General features: G+C 46.0%; 1 non-coding gene across 1 annotated transcript; it reads right to left on the reverse strand.

Annotated features, from left to right (window-relative positions):
* Positions 1-220: 220 nt before the first annotated feature.
* LOC124525193 (U6 spliceosomal RNA) lies at positions 221-327 on the reverse strand. Its single transcript, XR_006965416.1, has one exon. It is a non-coding gene; the product is annotated as a U6 spliceosomal RNA (small nuclear RNA).
* Positions 328-7,451: the final 7,124 nt, after the last annotated feature.

Genomic DNA, 7,451 nt, shown 5'->3' on the forward strand with positions numbered 1-7,451 from the left:
GCAGGCATCCTTGTCTAGGAGTTGAGAATGCCCTCCCTCTGACAGCCAGCAAGAACCCAGGTCCCTCAGTTCTACGGCTGCAAGGAAATGAATTCTGCCCCAACAACTTGAATGAACTTAGAAGTGGATTCTTTCCTAGTCAAGCATTCAGATGAAAATATAGCCCAGTCAGTGTCCTGATTGCAGGGTTGTGAGACCCCAAGCAGAAAGCCCAACTCAGCCATGCCCAGCTTCCTTCACAAATTTACGTGTCACCCTTGCACAGGGACCATGCTAATCTTCTCTGTATCGTTCCAATTTTAGTACATGTGCTGCCGAAGCAAGCATAGCCGTGCCCAGCTTCCTGACCCATGGAAACTGTGAACTAGAATATGTGTGCTGTTTTAATCCACTGACTTGGTGGTAATCTGCTACGGTAGCCACGGGAAACTAATATAGTCACACTGTGGGAAGGACCCAGAGGGGTTTTGAGGACTTGAAGGAAACAAGGGAAAAGGGAAAAAATAGAAGCAGGTCAAGGAGGCCACTGCTGAGGTGACAGAAGGAGGTTGGCTCAGGGCACTGCCCAGTTTGGGGCCCATGGGGAGCCACACACAGGCTCGCATTTCATCTGGTCTACCTCTGGGGACCTTGGGCTTCTCACAAAATAAAGACCATCTCATATTGTCCCTCAAATTTGTGCAGGTGGGGAAGGGGTTCCAAATGCTGACATGCCCTGTGGGGTGGCATGTCTGCCTCCCAGAGGAGGTGCTATCCCACGGCAGAGACGAAAACTAGGCCCTGGGGCAGCATAAACCACTCGGCCGGAGGCAGGCCACACCTGCTTCTGTTCTGCATAGCAGACACAGGCCACTGGCTCTCCTCTGCTTCCAGGAAGCCCTCCCTGTTGTCTTACAGAGCTGTGTCGTTCATGGGTCTACAAGGAGAGAAAACTCTTCTATTCCTCCCTTGTCTTTCCCCCTTCTTGTACTCAGAACTCATACTACTTTCAACTATTCAGATATAATTCAGTGCTATTTTAGGTAAAATTTTGAGGGGAACCGAATCATATTTATACCCAGAAATACACCCCCCACACACCCCCACACACACGGACAGAGAATGCAAATGTGCATTACAGAATAACTGGGTCCTGTCTGTAAGTTCTTGTGTGAAAGATAATCATTACTTAAAGTAATTTGCTTCAAACCCTGCCTTGATTGCTTGTTATTACGTGAAAGCCTGGTAAGGAACCCAAGATTTGCTCAGAAATGTAAAATGCAGAAGGTCCAAATCTTAGTGACCGACAGCCACTAGGAACCCTTACGGAAGCAAAAGAGCTCTGTCTCAGTAGCACTGAAGAGAAAAGCTCCTGAGAGCTTACATAAGAGGTTAAATAAGAGTAAAAGCTCCTGTTTCGGGGGAGGAAATAAGGAGGAACTTATAATACTTATAATATGGCAGGCCCTCTGCCAAGCACCCAGTGCACTTTATCTCATGCAATCCTCACAATGGCAACATGATAGAATAAATATTATCATCTGCAACTGAAGGAAAGAAGGAGAACCTTGGGCTTGGGCAGGTCAGAGTGAGTGCCAGCTGGACAGCTCCAAACCGAGTCCTCTCTCCACCACACTGGAAGACAGCAGGGCCAACAAGACTCCAACTGTGTTCATTCTTCTCTTCCCCAACTTCAATACACAAATCCTGAAGATAGAGTCAAAACCCCCATGGCCACAAGAGAACTTTCCTTGGTTTTTGAAAGATCAGAGACTGTGCAGCAAGCAGTGTGCACGCACACTGAGAACCAGCTATGCCTGCAGCCCAGCACCTTCAGGAGTGCCCACCAATACAGAACCTCCCCCCACAAGACAGGGGCCCTGTGCTAGTGGAGATGGAGGCCGAAGTTGGGTCTGTCTCGTTCACCACGGCAAACTCAGTGCTGAGCACAGGCAATGTTTGTTAAACAACTGAATGAGTAAATGGATGGATAGATACATAAATGGATGGATGGATAGACAGACAGGTGGACAGAAGGAAAGGAATTGATTAATGGATGGATGAATGGATGTAAAAAAAAAAACCCAACTCAAGAGAGGGAGACAAACAAGTTTAGCTCATTCATTCATTCATTCTGAGAGAGAGAAGGCATGAGTGGGGGAAAGAGAGAGAGAGAGAGAAAATCCCAAGCAGGCTCTGCACTGCCATTGCAAAGCCTGATATGGGGCTCGAACTCACGAACTGCGAGATCATGACCTGAGCTGATATCAGATGCTTAACTGACTAAGCCACCCAGGCACCCCAAGGTCAGCTCCTTTTAAATCACACTCTTCCTTTCTGGTCAGAGACCCCTGGGCATCCTAGACTTAAAAAGCAATGTCAGGGGGCGCCTGGGTGGCTCAGTCGGTTAAGCAGCTGACTTCAGCTCAGGTCATGATCTCGCGGTCCGTGAGTTTGAGCCCCACGTCAGGCTCTGTGCTGACAGCTCAGAGCCTGGAGCCTGTTTCAGATTCTGTGTCTCCCTCTCTCTGACCCTCCCCGTTCATGCTCTGTCTCTCTCTGTCTCAAAAATAAATAAACGTTAAAAAAAAAATTAAAAAAAAGAAAAGCAATGTCAGTAAGGAATGGTTTCCCCCGTTATTGTTACCACCTCTAGCCAAGATGAATTTTAAAAGTGAAAGTAGGGGTGCCTGGGTAGCTCACTCAGTTGAGCTTTCGACTCTTGATCTTGGCTCAAGTGATGACCTCGAGGTTTGTGGGATCAGGCCCTGAGTCGCTGTCAGCACAGAGCCTGTTTGGAATTTTCTCTCTCCCACTTTCTCTGCCCCTCCTCTGCTCACACATGCTCTCTCTGTCTCTCTCCCTCTCGCTCTCTCTCTCTCTCAAAATAAATAAATAAACTTAAAAAAAAATAAAAGTGAAAGTAGACAAAGGATGTTTATTTTATGAAGCATTAGTCAAAGGTTTTTTTTTAAAAAAACCGCCCAACTGAAAGACAGACATCATTCCTGTCATGTTGAATTCCTCAGACAGGGCCTCACATACTTAGTCCCTGAATGCACATGTAGGGAGCTTGAGAAAAAAGCACATTTCAAGAAGTAAGCACAGAACCTTGCCATGGTCCTGCCCGAATACTAACAAATTAATAAATTAAGCCAAGCCAGGCCTGCAAAATGCCTAGCTAGACATCCAAATACCACGGCTCCGAGCCTCTCAGCCTTATCTGCATTCTTGAAGTTTAACCCAGGCCGCTGGCAAGCTGGCTCCCAACAACTGATCTCGATACTGAGATAGCAAATGGGGTAATAACCCCAAGCCTGCTCCCTGGATATGGAGTGTGCAGAGTGTGCAGTTCCAAGCATGAACATTTTCCTGCCCTCTTGCATGGAGCTGTGACCACGTCCTGCCACGTCTCCTGTCTACCAAATGCATCCCTCCGAGGCCAAAGAAGCTGGAAAACAGGGAAGCAGGGGACATCATTAGCGAAAAAGGTTTCTTTGTTGCGATGTCCCTTTGGGTAGGGACGTCTGCCAAACTGGCCACATGAAGCTGGGGATCAGCCATGGTGCTCAAGAGGGAAGCAAACAACGATATACGAAATTTTTTCCACTAGTCTTGATCCTTAGAGAAATCTCTTTCCAGATGTGGTTTTTCATCAGCTTCCCACTGAGAGACCTCAAGGCGCCTAAGCCACCTTCTGTACCATATGGATCATCTAATACAAACAGTGTCTAATGATAGCAACTCTCAGTTATCCAGAAGCTATTAATTTAGCGTGTGGGTTAGCCAGAACCTCAGCTTCCTCTTCCCCTCCACTTCTTGCCTGGTTTGCACTGCCCTCCTGCTGCTCCCCAGAGGTGAGCCCCAAGCAAGCCTCAGTAGGCTGACTTTCTGTTGGCATCTGTGGGATTCTAAAAACTCAATGTCAGAACAGATCTTATCCCATTATCCATTCAAATCCTTTCATTTTCCAGATGAGGAAAATGAGGCACAGACGAGGGAAGTTAGTGGCTGAACTGGATCTCTTAATTTTTTAGTGTTTCTTTATTTATTTTGAGAGGGAGGGAGGGAGGAAGGAAAGGGGAGAGAGAGAGAGAGGGAGAGAGAGGGAGAGGAGAGAGAGAGAGAGAGAGAGAGAGAGAGAGAGAGAGAGAGAGAGAGAACAATCAGGGAGGGGCAGAGAGAGAGGGAAAGAGAGAATCCCAAACAGGCTCCATGATGTCAGCACAGAGCCCACTTCAGGGCTCGATCCCACAAACCTTGAGGTCGTGACCTGAGCTGAAATTAAGAGTCACACACTCAACTGACTGAGCCACCCAGGTGCCCCTGAACTAGATTTATAGTTCCCCATCATGCTTAGCTCCAGCTGAAAACATAATTGGGGTAAGAAAGGTGAAAACAGTGGTAACCAGGAAGTCTGGGGACTCATGTCTTCTTCATTCATCTATTCTTCACCCATTATCTCCCCACTTCCTATGTCAAGTTGAAAGATACAGGCCTGGGATGAGAATAGAAAGTAGATTTCGTCTTGCAGAGCAAAGCTGATCAGTTGTCAGTGACTGCCTGGAGAGCTGTATGGAGAAGGACATGGAATGGTCAGTGATGTCCTTCTTGGACAAAGGAGTGGAGAAGTACCAATAGCCACTGACTTGGACGTGAAGACCACCGTAATCTGGTCTCATTTTATTCATCCAACCTCATTTCTCCCATCTCCCAAACAAGGTCCTCTCCTGGGATCAGAATCTGGCTCCACCTTCCCACTGAACCACATCTGTGTCTTCCCTATGTCTGTTTTTTTTTCTTTTGTGTTCTCCTGCTCATGGTTCTCTCCATTCATCGAATCAAATCACAACACCCATTTCTCTGCAGAGACTTCCCGACTACCACAGCCCACACAGAAATCATCCGCATTGTGACAGACCACCCAACTTAGCGTTTAATTACAGTCTTGCTCTGGGTTAGTTCCTTTGTGCCAGTCTTTTCTCCCCAACTAGGTACCCCCAAGAATAGGGGGGGATGCAGTAAGTTTTCAATCATTGACATTAGAATCAATGTGAATAGCATGTATAGTTTTAATTTTCAAATGTACGTGTATATTTTATGACAGTGAGACAAAAAGCAGGATTTGGGGACCTCCTCTCCGTTTCTTCTTTCCTTCTCATTCATTCAGCCATGACCTCCTTCTAAACTCAATCATAGTGACATTCAAACAAAAGCAACATTTTCTAAAACTCAAACCCGGTGCATGCCTAAGCAAATTAGTTTGATATAAATTCTTGGCATTTTAATAAGTCAAGGGGAGAGATTATTAAGCCTTCCAAGTACAGTCTTTACTCAAGCTAAGCAGATGTTAACTGTCATTTATTCTAGGATTTAGTCCTCAGAACTTAGCAAGGAAGTCAGATATAGATAATATCCCTAAAACATTTTTGCTTTAGGTTTTTATCCAAAAATGCTGATAATTTCTTCCCCTTAGCAAAACCCACACATTTTTCTTAACAAAAAAAGAAAACACGACAATTATCACCGTATTATTTTGCATAAAAATAATACTAAATTGATGGATCATTTATATAGTGGCCATCTCTAAGAAACTCAGGAATTTGTGTGAGAGCTTTGGGACAGGAAAAATAAAAATTCAGGATCTTTTACTATCTATTAAGGCCTTCTCATGTATTTTTCTAATTTCTTTTCAGGTTAAAACATTCATGTTCCCCACTAGAACTGGTTGGTAGAGAACTGAAGTCCCTTCCTCTCCACTGCCCACCAACATTCCTTCATTTTCCATTTTGAGTGAAAATGTCAACAGAACCTTTAAGCTGTTTTCCTGGACATGACCTATGCTCCTTGAAATAAGTAGGAAGCTCCCTTCAAACAAACCATGGTAAATCACCCAGCATCTCCACTGCCCTGGGCTTGGGTAGGTTTCTCATGTAAACTCAGCTTTTTAGGGTTCAAAAATCTTAGCTTATTTTAGAGAGAGAGAGCAAGTGAGGGAGAGGGATAGAGAGGGAGAGAGAGAATTTTTTAAGTTTATTTATTTTGAGAGAGAGTGAGCGAGCATGTGCAAGTGAGCGGGGGTGGGGCAGGGAGAGAGAATCCCAGGCAGGCTCTGCACTGTCAATAGAGTCCAGTGAGATACTCGAACTCATGAACCATGAGATTATGACCTGAGCTGAAGTCGTATGTGTAACCACCTGAGCCACGCAGGCACCCCAGAGAGAGAAACTTAAGCAGGTTCCACGCTCACCACGGAGCCCAGTGTGGGTTCGATCCCACGACCCTGGGATCATGACCTGGGCCGAAATCAAGAGTGGGTCACTGAATTGCCTGACCCACCCAGGTGTCCCTCAAAATCTTAGTTTTGAGTGATGGGCCGGTTCAGCCTGTCCACAGCATGAACAGCCGGGGAGAAGAAAGGAAGGCCTCTCACACTGGGCCAGAACTGAGGAGCCTGATGGAGGACTTGTCTGCACACACCCACCACCCACAGCCCAGGGACACATGAGGGACCCAGGCTCCCTGGAGGTGGTGGGGGCAGGGCATTTGAGGAAAAGGCCAAGAAGTCAGGACTCTGAGCCCACCTTGCCCCAAAGTCAGAGCTCCCGTGCTTTAGTCTACACTGTGGTACACACCCAAGTTCTGAGTGACTGGATTACATTAAAAGGTCCTTCTGCTTTTAAAGATGGGGCAACTATTGACCTAATGAATGCCTCATTGCCTTAGAATTCCAGGGTACCCAAGGTACTGAAAGCACCTTTTAACCTTGGGAGCAGTAAGATATGGAAGATATAGAAACTAGGAACAAAGATTATCTGTGTCACTTTTTCTCCAAAAGATTAAAAAAAAAAAAAGTACGAGGGTAAAACTTTAACGAACATTTGCTGAGAAGTCTGTTTAACAACATAGTCTTACAGATTTTTGTTTTCCAGAGTCTGATAATTTCAGAGACAAACATTTTTGGAATCAATGGAAACTTCTTATCATACCAGGTAAGAGCATTGAAAACAAATAAAAGTCAAAGCACAAAAACCTTTCCTAGCCACGATCACCATCATCTCACTTCTAAAAAAGGAATATTTAGCACCAAAGACATGAGGAGGACGTAAAATCAGAAAAGAGGACAGTCCTTGAAATGAAAGAGATTTAGTTCCCTGAAAAGTGCAGCACATGGCCCCTTTCTTGCCATGGTCAGGTGGAAATGCCATCAGGGCCTGGTCCCTGGAACCTATCCTTCTAGGGTGGTGGGAGATTCACAGAGGAGGGAGAAGACCTGGGTCACAGAGGCCCACGTGTGTTTCCCAGACCCTTCTCCCTCTCCTGTGACTGGCTGGAGGGTCTCTGAGTGTCTGAATGTCTGGAGCCTTGCTCGCTCATTCTGTCAAGTCTGGCCGGAGTCTGGGAGCCAGCGTGGCAGTGTTTGTGGAGCCAAAGTGGAGATTAAGTCATGTTTTAGAGGTGACCTCTGTCCA

Source organism: Lynx rufus, unplaced genomic scaffold, assembly GCF_022079265.1.
Source record: "Lynx rufus isolate CCGP_SWC_20201006 ecotype Redwood Valley unplaced genomic scaffold, mLynRuf1.p SCAF_4, whole genome shotgun sequence".
Lineage (NCBI taxonomy): Eukaryota > Metazoa > Chordata > Mammalia > Carnivora > Felidae > Lynx > Lynx rufus.